Raw genomic sequence first — 17,802 nt, 5'->3', positions numbered from 1 at the left:
CTGAAAGGCAAAGTGCTACAGCACGACGTGGCCGATAGAAGTTGGGAGACCCACTCCCGGGAATGACGCAATTCGCAATGCCTCGCGAGATGTTGCGATGTGAAACCAGGCCATTGTGGGAGGGATCGCTTTTTTGCAAATCTGCGTATTAGAGCGAGACCGCTCATCTCACTTTAATGTGCAGTTTCCCAAGGCACCCAAAGCCTTGGGATCTATCCCCTTCACCTGGGGAATTTCGGGCGAGCGCTGTTCAGTACTGGTCTCCACAAACTGGGACCAGATGGAACGGCACTCATGGGGTTCTTCCAGTGGATCAAAGACCCCCAGTTCCTTGCCATTTGGGCAGGATGGCACCCTGGCACTGTGATGCAACCCTTTCACCCTGGCAGTGTCACCTGGGTACCAGCCTGGAACTGCTGATTAGCCCTGCCAAGGTGGCATTTTTTGCGCGGTGGCGATTGGGCCATGGGTGCTCTGTATGGGTGGTGCGGCGAGGCCTGGCAGGTTGGGGCTTGGGTGGGGGGGGCAGGGGAAGGGGGGTGCGGGGAGCTCCGGTGAGCAAAGCTTCTCAGTGCAGAAAATAGGGCTATGTGTGGACTCGGCCATGCGTTCCCGCCAAGCCCCATATCTAACCGGGGTGCGTTAAATAGCGGGGTATTTCTTGGTGCTGCAAGCGCCAGAAATCACGTAGCTAAACGTGTTAGCCAAGGGACCTTGTTCCCATTGAGTTAAATTGCGCCCAAAGTATCCCTGCCGGACCTTAACAGCATGCAATTTGTGTTCCCATTGGGGTGTTTTGTGTTTTGAGATTCAGGACGTGCAAATGGACCAGTGTGAATTATCATAGATTATCATAGAATTTACAGTGCAGAAAGAGGCCATTTGGCCCATCGAGTCTGCACCGGCTCTTGGAAAGAGCACCCTACCCAAGGTCAACATCTCCACCATATCCCCATAACCCAGTAACCCCCCCCCCTCCAACACTAAGGGCAATTTTGGACACTAAGGGCAATTTATCATGACCAATCCACCTAACGTGCACATCTTTGGACTGTGGGAGGAAACCGGAGCACCCGGAGGAAACCCACGCACACACAGGGAGGATGTGCAGACTCCGCACAGAGAGTGACCCAAGCCGGAATCGAACCTGGGACCCTGGAGCTGTGAAGCAATTCCCATCCCCACTGACGACAGAACCACTGGGGTCTAAATTCACGCTAAAGAGCCTGACATGTTGGAGCTGCTTATAAGTGCTCCACTCATCACACACTCATTCCAGTCGCAAAGATGGCTCAGAGAAGAGCTGCACCCACCTCCCCCTCCAATTAACAGAGTCTGAAGTAGACTCACTGCTCGACGCCAATGAGGAGAGGAGAGACAGGAGAAGACAGCTCATGACCCTGAGTGGGCCAGGGAAGGTTCCAAAGGCCACGGTTCAGGTATCCTTTGGTTGGGGTTAGCTCTGCTAATCACCTGCTTCCTCTTTAGTGGGGCTGTGCGTCTGAGGAGTGCTAACACCTGGTGGGCCAGTGATTGAGCGTGGCCACACCCAGCTCCTTGATGATACTGTTAGGGCATTTGGGTTTTCAGAGGGGCAGCCTGGGTGGGCTCCCAAATCACCAGAGATTCTCTGAACTTTTACAGGACACAGTGAGCAGTCAGCAGTGTGAACAGCCAAGAGCCTATAAGTAGCACCCGAGGGGTACGTTTAAATCACATACTGCAGCAATGGCGGTCTGAGCCAGGCCACCCCAATCCCAAGGGGACACCCTGAGTCCATGGACCTGCCAGCAAGTTGGTCCCTGCTCCTCCTCCCTAGCGCAGGCAGCCACACCCAGCAAGCAGGACAAGTTTTCATAGTTTTTGGGACTTCTTTTACTCTCTCCCTCCTCCTCAACAGCCATGGCAACAGCCAGGCCCCACTTTTAAATAGTTGCATCAATTCGCATCCACAAGACTTTTGCCTTAGAGGGGTGGAGCATCGTGGAGGGGTGAAACATGCAGTGTCAAACCTGCTAATGAGATCTAAATCCATGCGAATAATGGTTGTGCATGGGTCCATCGTTGCGGGACGTAATAATCACTAACACCGCCAGTGGGGGACTGGAGTATGGCGCTGGAATCTGCGTCGGGCACAAATTGCAATTTTTCCATTGCTTGCTGTTCTCCGCCAATCGTAATTTCCTCTGCCTGCAACGGGAAACGGAGAATTCAGCCCCCTGTCTGTCATGCGGTGTCTGGTACTGGACATGGCACTCCAGGTGAGGCCTAACCAGAGATTTATGCATCTGTATCACAAGTTCTGTCACTATGTGTTCCAGCCCCCTTGAAATAAAGGCAAATTACTTCATTAACGATTTTTTGATATTTTATACCTGGCTTATAGTAATTTCTGTACATGAACCCATAAATCACTCAGCTTCTCCACAGTTCCTTGCTTTTTACCATTCAGAAAACATCTTTCTTAGGTTCATAGTGTGCGACCTCACACATTCGCTCTTCATCTGCTACAGTTGTGGCCACACACTCAACCTTTAAACATCCCTTTGCAATTTTCTGCTTCTATCCATAGTATTTACCATCTAAATTAGTATTGTCAAAATATATGTTTTCTAATACTTCGTCGAAGTCATTTGTAAATATAGTGAAATTCTGAAGCCTTCGTACAGATCACTAGGGGACAATATTAATTATATCCTGCAAAGCTGAGTACATCCCCATTATCTTGACTTCTGCTTCCTATCCTTACCAATGCCAATAGCTAATTTACAATCCCATGTGCTCTATTTCTGTTCACAGTTTCTTCCTTGGAATCTTCCTAGGTACCTTCGGTAAGGCTACAAAAATAACATCCATAGAATAACATTTTAGTAACCTCCTCAAGAAAAAAAACTATCAGGCTCATTAGATAAGCCTTAACCTTTAGAAATCCATCTTCACTCTCTCCGATCAGTTCACATCTGTCCAAGCTATCTGCCACTCTGTCACTGATCACTAATTGTTGTGACTTCCCAGCACCAGGCATTAGATTAAAAAGCCTCTAAGTTCCCAACTTACCCCGCCTTCTGCTGCAGCAATTCTGAGTCTCCGTGTGGTGCCATTTTTGCTGTGAACAAAATACGCCCAAAGTGACTATTCATGGTCTTATGTTGTATTTTCCTGTTAAACTTTGAAGCAGACCTCCTTAGATTGATTTTACTATGTTGTTGCAAGGACTTTGTTTTGCTCATAGTGACCTCTAGATAAGAAATTACTGTTGAACAGCTCAATAAATTTCATTGACAGTGCAGCTCAGTGATGCCAAAGAGTGCTGGATGGTACTCGTCAAGTTCATGCCTATTATTCCTCACATATTGGATTACCGATCTCAAACTTTTATTAAAGGGACATGGGGCACTATCTGAGCTGAAATGTGGGGAGTTATTGCCCTCATACACCTTTGAGCAGATGATTCAAGAGCACTAATGACAGGTGCTTATACCCGATCAGGAAATGCTCGGCGGGATTCTCCAGTCATCAGCTTGTCAATGGGAATTCCCATTGTACTCACCCCAAACCACCGGGAAACTCGCTGAATTGAAATAGTGTGCAGAAATAATTAAAAGGAAAGAATTTCAATTTGACACTGCTGACCCCCACACTCCTCCAGGCTTGCACACATAGCTCTCTGCTGATTGTCACATTTCCATTGATGCCTGCCCATGTCCACTCCCACAGTTCAGTACTAGCTCTCTACTTGGTCCGTTTCCATGTCATGACCAATTCCAAAACTACCAGTCCACAACCACACTGCGCATACGATGGTAACAGCTAATTTAACTAGCCTCCCGATTGATCTGTTTAGCTTATCAGGTATTCAAACAGAACGCTTCTCTTTTAAGAAATCAATGGAAAGACTTCAGAACTAATTAGAGTTCATGTGGGCCACGCCTGCACTGAGAGAGAACAGAAGTTAATTGTGTCCCACTGATATATCATTTCTGAGACTGAAGTTACTTCAGGCAGTCGACAAGTTTAATGTGGGCAGCTGTGGGTAGATCTTCAAACTTCTAATCACAGTGTCAAGGCAATTTTCTTTCACAGAGATGAGCAAAAATGAATTTCACTGTGAGCAAAGCTCAGAGAAATAAAATGAAATTATATCCGATAAAATTAAAAATAAATAAGAATTATGTTTTTAATAATGCTTTTCATCTGCCCCAATTACCTCTAATTTGGGACTAATGGTGTTGGGTGGAAATTTCTTCAGAGTAACAGAGTTGTGTAATGTTACCATGGGAGGACATTGAAGCCAACAATATTAATGAGCTTGGGAGACAATTAGAAGTGTTTCTGGAGAAACAAGAAATGAAAGAATGAGGTGAGTGGGTGCTTCGATGGGGGTCATCCATCAGGGGTGAAGGAGCTATTCCCACTTTGCTTCAGTGTTTCAGAGAAGCTGAATCATAGACAATTCTATCCACCTTTTGGACGTGCACATGTTAGTTAGATCAGTGCAAGATATAAGCAACGACTGAGACAACATTCACAGTTAAATGCACCATCAGTAATCGCCAGAATTAGCGGGTGGAGGGCAGTGATTATTTTTCAGATTTTTGTTTCAGAATTTCAGCAGATCTCTGAAGCATTTATTTTTTTATTAATATAGTTTGTCCACTCAATTATTTCTGGGTTTGTTTCGCTTTAAAAAAGAGGATTTTTTAAAGGTATGTACCCTCGTAAAATCCAAAAATTTGTCTTCTCCTCACTGAATTTATCAGGGTATAATTTCTTGATTATTATCAGGTCTTTGGCACCACACTTAGGTATATATTCTTAATGTGCAAAGCAATTGCTGGCTGGCCCTGAACAACAATTAGGCTATCCCACACAACAGGACATAGATAGGTTGGAGACTTGGGCAGAGAAATGGCAAATGGAGTGCAATCCAGACAAATGTGAGGTAATGCATTTTGGTAGGCCTAACATAAAGGGGAAATACACAGTGGGCGGAATTCTCCACTCCCCATGCCGGGTGGGAGAATCGCGAGAGGGCCGGGCGAATTACAACACGCCCCCCTGGCGCCCCCCGCGCTCGGAAGAATTGCCGCTCGCCGTTTTTCACGGCGACCGCCGATTCTCCGGCCCGAATGGGCCGAGCGGCCTGCCGTTCCCGACCGGTTCACAACGGCGGCAACCACACCTGGTCACTGCCATCGTGAACATGGGCGCCAAATGCTGGTTTGATGCTTGTGGGGGGCAGAGAGGGGAGTGAGCACCACAGCCGTGCTCGGGAGGGGACTGGCCCGCGATTGGTGCCCACCGATCGTCGGGCCGGCGTCTCAAAGTGACGCACTCTTTCCCCTCCGCCGCCCTGCAAGATCAAGCCGCCACGTCTTGCGGGGCAGCAGAGGGGAAGACGGCACCCGCGCATGCGCGGGTTTGAGCCGTCAGCCGTCGTGACGTCAGCCGCGCATGCGCGGGTTGGAGCTGCCCAACCTGCGCATGAGCGGCTGACATCACTTAGGCGCCGCCGTCACGTCATTCTCGGCGCACCGCCTTGACGCAAGCGTCAAGGCCCGGCGACCGAGAGTTACGGAGCGCCACTCCTAGCCCCCCGGGTGGGGGTGAATAAGGTGAGAGGAGCATCCTCCGAGGCCGTCGTGAAACTCGGCCGAGTTCACGACAGCCTTCCCGATTTATCGCGGGAGCGGAGAATTCCGCCCAGTAAATGGCAAAACTTTAAGGAATTTAGAAAGTCAGAGAGATCTGGGCGTACAGGTCCACAGATCTTTTAAAGTGACAATACAAGTTGTCAAGTTGAAAGTGACACACAGGGGCTGGTGTAGCACAGGGCTAAAGAGCTGGCTAAAGGCAGGCCAGCAGCACGGTTCAATTCCCGTACTAGCCTCCCCGAACAGGCGCCAGAATGTGGCGACTAGGGGCTTTTCACAGTAACTTCATTTGAAGCTTACTTGTGACAATAAGCAATTTTCATTTCATTTTCATTTCACAAGTGGACAAGGTAGTCAAGAAAGCATATAGAATGCTTACCTTCAATGGATGGTACATCGAGTAAAAAAAACTGGCATCATGCTACCGTTGTATAGAACCTTGGTAAGGCCGCACTTGGTATATTGCACACAATTCTGGTCACCACACTAGCAGAAGGATGTAGAGGTTTTGGAGAGGGTGCAGAGGAGGTTTACCAGGATGTTGCCTGGTCTGGAGGGTGTTGCCTAGTCTGGAGGCTGTTAGCTATGTGGAGAGGCTGAATAGACTTGGACTGTTTTTATTAGAAAGACGGAGGTTGAGGGGTGACATGCCAGAGGTCGACAAGATTATGAGGGGTTTGGATAAAGTGGATGGGCAGGCTCTCTTTCCCAGGGTGGAGGAGTCAGTCACCAGGGGCATAGGTTTGAGGTCCATGGGGCAAAGTTTAGAGGAGATGTGCAAGGCTGATTTGTTACACTAAGAGTGGTGAGTACTTGGAACACGTTGCCAGGGGAGGTTGTGGAAGCAGGTATATTAATGGCGTTCAAAGACATTTTGACAAATACATGGATAGGATGGGTATAGAACGATAATGTACAAGGAAGTGTTGAGGGTTTTGGCCAAGTTTAGTATGATCAAAACAGGCTTGGAGGAAGAAGGGCCTGTTCCAGTGCTATATTGTTCTTTGTTCTTTTGTTCTTTGTTGATCAGCTATTATATGGCACTCTGCAGACCCACCAAGTTTACTGACTGGAAGGATAAATAAAACTGACTTTGTACACTGCACTTTGCATCATGTCATATAATACTGTTGTATCCATTCACCTGTTGCAATATCAATGTGAGTCAAGTAGCACATTAGCACTGCAGTGTGAGTTACACAGTACAATACTGCTGCAAAAGGACCCATGTGTTGCAATGACACTGTAAGAGGAGTTACAAGGTACAATTCTACTGTGATGTGAATCATACGGTAGAATATTCCATGCACTATTTAATAGATGGTGGATATGTATATAGAGTGAGTGAGTGGTGCAAAATGGCATGCAGTACAAGTCACCTAGAATAATAAATATTTGTTATGCAAAGAATATCATGTCTGATCGCTTCTCGGCTTTTTGGCTAAGATCAAGATTAGTAGCCTTTTGGCTCAGATCTGGTATGTCTTTCTTGTGGGGACCATGAATTGGATTCAATTTGAATTTGAATTGGTTTTTGGAGCAGGCAAGGATCTGGATCAGGGGCTCGCCCCTTCCATGCTCTTGAGCCCTGGCTTTGTAACTCAGAACAAATAATTAAAAAAAGAATATCGGGGGCGATTCTCTGAGCCCTGCACGGGCCGGAGAATTGGCGCAACCGTGCCACGATGCCCCGATGCCGGTGCCCGATTCTATGATGTGCGGAGAATCGGCGTCATTTGGGCCCTCGCATCTGGCGCAGCACCGGCCACGGGCCGCTGGAATCGGCGGGCCGCCGATGCTCCGGCCCGGGTGGGCTGAGCGGCCGCGTAGATACGACAGAATCCCGCCGGCGCCGTTCACCCCTGGTCGCTGCTGGTGGGAACTCTGGGCGAACAGTCGGGGGGAGGGTCGGCCTGTGGGGGGGGGGGGGGGGGGGGGGAGGTGGGGGGGGGGTGGGGGTGGGGGCAGGGCTCCGTCCCGGGGGGGGGCTTCCGATGGGGTCTGGTCCGCCCATCGGCGGGCTGGCCTCTCCCCCACCCCGGGCCTACTTCCCTGCGCGGCCGACCCCTGAACACCAACGCCATGTTGAGTCAGGGCCGGCGCGCTAAAGAAGTCCCCTGTGCATGCGCAGGTTGGCGCGGCCCAGCTGCGCATGCGCGGGTTGGCACTGCGCCCATTTGGTTCCAGGAAAAGGAGGCTGGAGCGGCGTGAACCACTCCAGTGCTGTGCTCACTCCCTATGGGGGCCAGAATTGGTCGTCCCCGTGCCCGTTTTGCACCATCGCGAAAAGCGACGGCGTTCACGACGGCGCGAATGCTTGGCCTCCATTTGGGAGAATCGCCCCCATCATGTCTGCTTTGACTTGAGCAGTTGTCATGTTCTACAGAGTACTCCTTGAAATAAATATTGTAGAAGTTCTATAATGTCAAACAAATGTCCAATCCTGTTCTCCCTCCCCTCCAGAGGGGTATCATTGCTGTGGAGCACTCAATCTCCTCCTGTACACATTCAACATCAGGAGAATTGGGTTTCTATCAACAGAAGCACTTCCATTTGATGTTGATTTTACTTGTCAATATCCAATTGAGCCTTCAACCGGACTGTGTTTTAGCTGAAAGATTGTGCCCTGTTGACTGAGTGCCTAATGCCACATTTATTTGTAGGAAGGGAGCATTAGAAGACATCATTGGTGCAGAAAAATGTCCTTAATTTCTTTGCGTTAATTTCAAAATGTTAATGGTTTTGCTAAGTCACATTATTAAGAAATTTTTCTCCCTCCAGCAAATAATGTCCTTTATGGAGTATTTGTGACTGCAAGGGAATTTCAACCGTGAGGGCTGTGAGACCTTGTGGTCTTTGTGTTTCTTGCTAACGGAACGGACACAGTTCGATAAAGCAAAGCTGTTTGTGAAAGACTCGAGCTTTGTTATTTTCAATGCAGCTTCACGCCAGTGCAGTAAGTGACCACATTCTAAATCCGATAATATCTTCCCACCCTGCCCCACCACCACATCTCTTTGAGGTGACAGGAAGGAAGCTGCAACAACTACACTTTTCTCATGTGAGTTGCAGAGATGAGAATTTGAAGTAAATCTTCATCCCTTTGGATTTAAGCAGTTTTACCCACGGTACAGCCCAAATATCACTTTCAGATCAGGTTCCCTTTACATGTACCTCTTGAAGAAATTGACGCTCTATGTGCATCTACCCTTCTATCGGTGGCTGCCAGCACGAGGATTCACTCTTTTATTATCCTTGCACTCTTGTGAATGAAATTAATGGAATGTGGACAGGAGGCAGGTCCTTGTTCACCATTCACAAAGAAATAAACCCTCAATAGACTGTTGAGGTGGCATTTGAAATTGGTGGCTTTTTGTTGGAAGTCACAGGGACAGAATGCAATACCTCGTATTTAACAGGTCACTGACGTCTGGAACCTATATTTAAAAAGGGAAAGGAGCAGGCTATAGGCCCATTGTTTAGCGTCAGTTATGGGCAAGTCGCTAGAAGTTACTATCTGAGGTGCTCCGCACGACATCTGGGGCTGGATTAGCACAGTGGGCTAAATAGCTGGCTTGTAATGCAGAACAAGGCAGCAGCGTGGGCTCAATTCCCGTACCAGCCTCCCTGAACAGGCGCTGGAATGTGGTGACTAGGGGCTTTTCACAGTAAATTCATTGAAGCCTACTTGTGACAATAAGCGATTATTATTATTATAATTGATAGGCTTGAGAAAGAAGTGGCTGTTTAGGAGTTACAACATGGCTTCCGGAAGTCCTGTCTCAACAACACATATCATCGAATGATATATCACAAACGGAGGCCATTCGGCTCATTGTGTCTGTACTGACACTCCAAAGGAACGAGCAGCTGGTCCCACTTCACCTCTACTTTCCCTTTGGCCCTGCACATTTTCATTTTTAAGTATTTGTCCACTTGTCTTTGAAAGATACTATTGAATTTGTTTCCAGCACCCTTCCAGGTAATGCAGTCTTACTCATAACTCACAACGACTATTAATAAAAACATAGTTCTCCTCATCCCATCCCCTGGCTCCTTTTGTGAATAATCCTAAACCTGTGTCCTGTGCTAACTGACCGTCCTGCCAGTAGAGATAGTTTCAAACCTATATCTACTACATCAAAACACTATATTTAATTTAACCACCTCCAATAAATCGTCTCTTCACATCTCTTGCTCAAAGGAGAACAGTTCAAACTTCTCTAGTCTCTCTGATTTAATTTATTTCAAGCGCTCACAGAATATTTAAATGAGCAAAACCCAGCAGACATTATTTAAGCAGATTTGTTTTAAAAAGCCTTTTAATAATTTGCTGTCCACGAGGTGGCTAAGTAAGGTTGTGCCCTTTGGGATCTACCTGCATGGTCCGCCAATTGCTGCTTGGCGGTGAGAATCTAGTGCAGTCCAGAGGGCTGAATTTTGGCCTCGGAGGCATGAAGCAGGAATTGGTACTGTTATGTGTCCTGAATCCGCCCATGAGGGGAAATAGTTGCTTCTGCTTCATTTGTGTCAGAGACTAATATCTGTATTCTCCCAATATTTATACAGTTGGTGCAAGCTAAACCAGGCAAGACCTGCTTTAAATGGTAGTCCTGACAATTAAAATTTTTAAATGGAAATAATCTAAAGATGAGTCTTGGTGATTTCAAGTGATGGGGCATTTCCTTGGGAGCTTCTTCCATTGTGGGATTGTCCTTGGGAAGAAAGATTGTTGATGTCTTGGAAACAAATGGCTTTAGTAGTCTGTATGGATGGTCATCTCATGTTTTATCATTGCCAGAGGGCACCAGGTACTTGTTTCTGTGGTGATACGCATGTGCACATCAATGTATATAGTTATCTATCAATGTATACTGTTATCTGTACAACCTCCGACCAGCAAGCAGCAATGGAGGTACACCATGTGACTCGAGAGATTCAGCAGTTGGTAGTAACTCGTATTCGAGGACAGTCGCACTAGACGCAGCTCCAGGAGAATTTACTGAATTCATTTATTAGTTACCGTTTGTATTATAGTTCGTTACATGTCTTTCCACGTTCATCTTGTCAATAAATTATTTCACTCGGCAAAGAACTAGATGTTTCGTGTTGATCTTTACGTGGGCATAACATAGAAGTCAGTTCCCACTGGTCCATTCTGTAGTTTATAGAACATGGTCAGTCTATTTATCCCCCTTCTTTGCTACAGTGATTCTCAATCCAAATCATTGACTAAGGACATGACATTGGTGTATTTGCCCTGCTGATTCCTGCCTAACCTGGAATTCTGACTGGGTGTCCTCTTAATCGGCAAGATGGCAGGTTTCCTGTCCAAATAACGATGGCGGGCGGACTCCCAAAGCATGAGGTACGATTAGCCGGTGCCCTTCCAGCTTCATAGGGGCACCTGGCTACAGTAAATAGTAAGTAGCTGAGAGGTGCTTCAACATCAAGATACTATCTCAGCCACTTGTTTAAAAAAAAAAGAATAAGAATTATAGAAGGTAGTCAGGCCACCACTGTGAGGGGTGGAGCCCATCAAAATTCCAGCTTTTGGCTTTTGCCTTCCAGGCAGGAAGGGCCTGTAGCTCTTCCAGAAGCACTCGGTGCCTGCCTGCAGGCAGCTAACTTGCCCCCAGGTCATATCACGAAACTCAAGGCTGACAGGAGAGTCTCAGTTAGCCTCCTTAATCCCTGGCTAACAAGACTCTTAACAAACCTAATTGCCTACCCGTCTCGTAAGGACAGGCAGTCTCGTCAGGCCAAAATGGCAAATACCGGGAACAGAGTTAGGGAAGCCAGCCACATCATTTTCAGGTCCAGTTCATCTCTATTCCCACCTTCCACACCAGGCCCCAAAATGCAGTGCCGCGTCTTTGTTTATAGAATATATACACCGATATTGTGGTTGAAGAGGTCATACTTCATTGCTTACATTAAAAGCCCTGTTCTTGGAACAGGGCAAAGAATAACTGAATCAAGAGCCTTGTAGTTTAATTGGATCTAGGGGGAATAAGGGTTTAGCAGGCTTACAGCAGAACTGGAGCTGCATACAGATCCCGACAGAGCAATGCATGTAATATTAATGTATGATGTATACTCGGAATTCAAAATGCTCATACAAGCCAAATTTATGGCAGTGTCATTTTGAGGCTCTTCGATGGAAACCTGCTTTGATCTTGAATTATATATTAAATGCAGAGTCTACATGTACACTGACAATGTTTCAGAATACATGTTTTCTGAACTAACAATTTCAAGGTGTATATTTTTAACTTCTGGAAGATGTGAGAAATGTATGGAAAGGTTGATATTATTAGAAGTGAGCGCAGGAATTATTGTAGCTTTCTTATAGCCACAGTACCAAAAAAAAAACTTATTTATGCAAGGTATGCTTGCATCACTCCATTTTCAATATTAAAAGCTGCAATTTTCAAAATCCTTACTGAGCTTGACTGTGGTGGAATTGTGCCAGTATTTCAGCATAGCTTGTTTTCTGTCTCCCTCAACCTACCTCTCCCTCATGCCTTCCGTGTGTTGCCTGTAACTGGAACTGAAGCTGTATTAAAACGAACATCAAAGCAGAGAAGGTAAAACAAAAATATGAAAATATCCAATCCCAACTGCGTAGGCTACTCAATCCCTGTCATCTACCATCTTCCCTATGTGTCACCTCAGTGCCTCAGTGAAAATGAGAGAAAAGGGTATTTTAAAAAAGAAGCAGGACTTAAAGGAAGGATAGAATAAATAAAAGAAGGTAGTAGAGTTTTTGGAGGCCAATCATACCCGCCCTAGACGATCACTGCAGGAGCTCCTCAGGGTATTGTGCTAGGCCCAATTATCTTTCGCAGCTTCATCAATGAACTTTGCTTCATCATAAGATCAGGTTTGCTGGTGATTGCAGTGTATTCAGTTCCATTCACAGTTGCTCAGGTAATGAAGCAGCCCGACCCCACATGCAGCAAAGCCCTGCAGGTCATTTTACTTCTGTCTTAGATTCGGAGGCAGAGAATTACGATTGACACGATCTCGCATGATGTCCAACACCTTTTATTGAGAATTTCAAACAAAACAGTTTCAAATAAATCATACGGTGACCCCCTTCAGCTGATCAATATGAGGTGGCTGTAGGTCACTGAGGGGTGATCTTTGACTGAGATCTTCCTGCCCCATGCTCATCAGGACTCTTCCCATCGATACGTGTCTTCTGCCTTCCTTCTTCGAGCACTCCCGTCAGTACATATCCTCCCTTTTTCTTAACCATTGCCATGTGGGACCTTTTCAGGGGTTTACATACAGAATACAGTTTGCGAAAGAGCTCACGCACAATCCTCTTCCGGATGCAGATTGGTTAGTTGGTTGCATGATTGGCTGCTGCTTGGTTCAAGTATTCCCAAGTTGTCTTCCATTGTCTTCGCTATGTAAGGACATCTTCTTGTCCCACTGTAATTACCTGTCTGGTTTCAATCAGCCTCCAATGATTTCAGCCAGTTTTCTGTTTTATTAAAATTGTTTTGCTGTTTTATTAAAATTGTTGTATTAAATATAGCATTACACTGTAATTAACAAATATCGATGAAATTAACAAGTGTCACACTCATCCAGTTTCCACATAACAAACACTTTTCTGAACTCATAGCCAGGCTGTAAACCCTTTCTTTAAAACCCCTGGACAATATGAAGGCTCGGGTTAATGTGTATCTCAAATATTATGTTCCACTTGAGAGCCAGGCAATGACTAACTCCAACAAAACAGAATCTAAGCACCTCCCTTTGACACACAATGACATTGCCATTGCTGAAGCCACAAAAATCAGGAATACCATGGTAAATAGAGCAGGTCAGAGACTGGGTATCCTGACTCCTCAATGTTTCTCCATCAGGAGTGTGATGGAATAATTTACACTTGTTTGAATGGATACTACGGCAACAAAACTCAGCAAACTCAACACCATCCAGGACAAAACAGTCTGCTTAACGGACAACCCACTTCCCATCTTAAACATGCACTCCCTCCACCATGGCTACAGTGTGAACTGTTCATTGGATGCACTGCAACAGCTCACCAAGGCTACTGAAACATTCCTTCCCAAACACATGACCTCCACCACCCAGGAGGACAAGGGTATCAATTCACCTCCCAAGTTCCTTTCTAAAACTCACAACATCCCAACTTGGACATAGATGGCTGTCACTGGGTCAAAATCTGAGAACTCCCCATTGCAGGAGCACTGTCACCACATAGACTGCAGCAGTTCAAGAAGAGGACTCACCATCACCCTCTACAGGTCATTTCAGCATGTGCAATGAATACCGCCCTTTCGAGAAATGTCGCAAGAATGAATCCATAAAAGGGAGGGGCAAACTGAGAGGTAAAGAAATGAGAGAGTAAAAACAGTCAAGTGGAGAGAGACAAAAAAGCGCCAGAGGTAAAGAGAAAGGGGTATCTCGAGTGTAAGGAATGAAGATACAATGAAAAGTTTTGTTATGGCTGTGTGAAATATTAGATGTGCTTCTATCTCATCTAGTGTTACGACACCCTGGGCAAGTATGCGGTCAATACCAGCCCCACTCGTCCCTGAGTCACAACACAAGTGAATTAACCAATAATGCTTATAAAAATACCCAATGTCTTTGACCCTTGGCCGGCCAATAATTACAGTCACCAGGTTTGTAAATTTAAACACAATTACTGTTGATTTAAAACAAGAACTAGAATTAAATATGCACAAACTGCAGCTGGTTAACTATTAACTAATTACAATCTCTTCATGTCAACTTGTCCCCATCCTCTATATACACACAAAGACAGACAAACACAGAGGAGTGGAAAGGAGTAAAAATCATAAGGGAAAGGAAGAAAGACTCTTTTCTTCAGATTATGGTTCTTAGCACACTTCTCCACACAGCAAACCTTTAGATTAAAGTCTTTGCTGAAGCTTGTATTGGTCTTCACTGTAGATTCATTCAGTCCATTCTCTTAGTTTAAAAATACAGTACTCACAACTTTCCTGGAGAGGCACTTTATTTCTCTTCATTTGCTTTCACGTTATTTGCTTTGAGTTCATGGTGTGTCATCAGCCCTCTGTAGTTTTAGGAATACATTGCCCGCAGGTCTTCTGGAGGAGAGGATTAGTTAGATTGTTTCCTCCACGCTGCCAGAACAAAACTGAAACCTCAGGTCTCCGAGAACTATTCCACTGGGATAAAATCCAATCACCACCTGTTACCAGGCACAGCACAACATTTTGAGCCAATTTATTAGTCATTGGCCAATCAATCAAACCGGATCCCAGCCCATCTTGCCAGCCAGTCTGCAACTGCAGTTTAAACCAGCACAGACTTCTCGTATTCTTCTGCTTGAATTAAAGATGCAGGCTACTTGCATTAAAGACACATGTCCATTAATCATCCATGGATCAAAAATATAACTGCAAAAATAAAAGGGGAAATAAGGGAATAAACAGCAAGGACCATTACACTAGTTTGTTACCCACTGTTCTCATAGTTTTAAATTGTATATTCACTACACACTTAATGGCAGTGGTGACTATCTGGACCTTTGTAAGAATGAAAGATAACTGCTCCAATCTGCTTAAACGATTTTCTGTGATTTCTTCTTATTCAACAGTCGTGAGCTCATACATTCTCACCAGACACACATTCCCTTGTTATGCCAGTGACTATGGAGATCTCTGATGGAGATGCACATCTCCCATAATCTACTGCTTTGGCAATACAGGAGTTACTCTGAGACCTTGCAACAAGAACTCACAGCTTCTTAAATCTCAGTGTAACTCAATGGAGTGCCATAAATCTACTACAAGGTAATAGGGTGGATTCCTCACCACCAGTAATGGGTTTCCTGATCCAGTGGAGAATCAATCACGGGCTAAAAACAGGTTTGGCGCCGATCCGTTTCCAATGCTTGGGTCCACTACTGGCGGCAGCAGTGAGCTACAAGACCGCTCCGGTGGGATGATGCAAATGGGCCATTTACACACATTTGAATCTGATTAATGGGCTGGAAGCCCAATTCTTCAGGCCTTCGTGATGCTCCAGGGCACTCAGCCGGGATTCATGCGGGCGTGAATTGGTGCAAGTATTCACAAGTGTGTTCCTGATGTGGGCCAAGGGGGTCAGTGTGTAACAGAGGTGCCCCCCAAAGTCAATCGGAAGGCTCTCTTCCCTCCACAATGCAAATCTAGCCTCTCTGCCCGACCGTCCGTCTGCACCCCCATCAGACCCCCAATAGACACCTTCCCCATTAGATGCCCATCAGAGAACTCCGTCAGACCCCCAATAGAGACCCCCAGCCCAATCAGACCCCCAACAAAGACCACCCATCAAACCTCCTCACCCTCCCCCCCCCCTCCATCAGAGACCCCCGTCAGATATTCCTGCCTGAAAGCTGAAGTGCAGTCCAGGCAGTAGATTGAAAAATCACTGCATTTTCACTGACCCTTTCCTAACAGCTGCTACCTCAGACAGCGGTGTTCAAAGCAGTAGCTGTTACAGGTGTGAGTGGCTTACTTAAAAGCACGGTACACTTCAAAGGGTTTTGACAGGCTTTGAAATACAGATCTTCCATTCAATTTCACAAAGCAATACATGCATCAGTCAGTGATTGACAGTTTTATTACTCCAGAGGCAGCTGCTTAGTGGTTTGTTTGTTGATATTTCCCTTCATGCTTAAATGCATCTCCATTACCGTCCTTTGATACCAACTACAATGTTTATAAACACCCTTGCTATGATTGACATGTAATCACCACATCTAAAGCAGCAAAGTGCTTTGATTTCCTCTTTCTCACAGCAGGAAGCACAGCGGGGAAGGATGGGGGTTGTGGGCAGGTCACACTCATGCATGTGTGCTGTCGGGGATAACGCATAATTCTTGTGGTGGTGATGCCCCTACTTGTCAGTGGGAGGGGAGGTAACCGCCGGACAGAATCCTGCGAGCTACCCTCCATCCATATACTTGCATGGAACAGGAGAGGGAAGCACACCCAGACGCTGCTCGTAAAGCCAGCAGAGACTAGGAGCGATTTTACTCCGGCAGAACTACTTAGTCTTCAGAATGGAGAATCCAGCCAAACATTTCATCTGAGGAGATGGAAAGTTACTATGTTATGGACACTGAGGGCAGGATTCTCTCAGCCCACGCCGGGCCAGAGAATCGCCGGACCGGGTGCGAATCGCGCGATGCCGCCTCAACGCCAGTCCGCCGATTCTCCGGAAAGCGGCGCACCGATGTTTGGGGGCCGTTCTACGAGGCTCCCCCCCCCCGAAGAATCTCATACTGGGATGCAAAAAAAATCCGAGTCCCGCCGGCGCCGTCCACGTGTGGTCTTACCCGGCGGGACCTCGGCGTGCATCCAGGGGGGCCTGGGGGGCGGGGAGGGGGTTCCGATCCCGGGGGGGTTGCCTGGCCCACCATCAGGGCCTCCTTATTGGCAGGCTGGCCTCTCGGACTTGGGGCATCTTTCGCCCCACGCCAGCCCCTGTAGCCCTACATCACGTTGCGCGGGGCCGGCACGGAGAAGGAAGCCACTGCGCATCCGCGCAATCGCGCCGGTCGCACTGCGCATGCGCAGACCCACGGCGTCCATTTGAGGTTGGCATCGGCAGCTGGAGCGGCGTGGGTCACTCCAGTGCCGTGCTGGCCTACTAAGGGGCTCAGAATCGCTGCTCCTGGGGGCCTGTTGACGCCGTCATGAAACACGACGCCGTTTACGACGGCGTTAACACTTAGCCTCAGGATCAGAGAATCCCGCCCTGAATGTTTTGTACAATTTTAGTGGTAAATTAGCTTCAGAATGCATAAAGGACAGTTTTAGATGAAATAACATCAACACTTTTCGGATCTCAAAGAATTCTAAGGCCACCCTTGTGATATATTTTGTTCTTAAACTCTTTCTCTTGAGACCATCATTCATTGAGGATCTGCCTCCCATCGATTGACTCTGTCTACACCTCCCGCTGCCTTGGGAAAGGGGACGGCATAATCAAAGACCCCTCCCACCTGGCTTACTCACTCTTCCAACTTCTTCCATTGGGCAAGAGATACAAAAGTCTGAGAACACACACGAACAGATTCAAAAACAACTTCTTCCCCATTGTTCCCAGACTCCTAAACGACCCTCTT

General features: G+C 46.7%; 1 protein-coding gene and 1 non-coding gene across 3 annotated transcripts in view; both read left to right on the top strand.

Annotated features, from left to right (window-relative positions):
* The window catches only part of LOC119974762 (ALK tyrosine kinase receptor-like), a 1,320,646-nt gene that overhangs the window by 990,136 nt on the left and 312,708 nt on the right, over positions 1–17,802 (top strand). The window lies entirely within an intron of this gene.
* LOC119978940 lies at positions 7,076–7,266 on the top strand. The gene has a single exon (XR_005463603.1). It is a non-coding gene; the product is annotated as a U2 spliceosomal RNA (small nuclear RNA).

Source organism: Scyliorhinus canicula, chromosome 1 (genome assembly GCF_902713615.1).
Source record: "Scyliorhinus canicula chromosome 1, sScyCan1.1, whole genome shotgun sequence".
In the NCBI taxonomy this organism is placed as follows: Eukaryota; Metazoa; Chordata; class Chondrichthyes; order Carcharhiniformes; family Scyliorhinidae; genus Scyliorhinus; species Scyliorhinus canicula.
The sequence above is the reverse complement of the archived record's forward strand: the minus strand, read 5'-3'. Positions and strand labels throughout refer to the sequence as shown.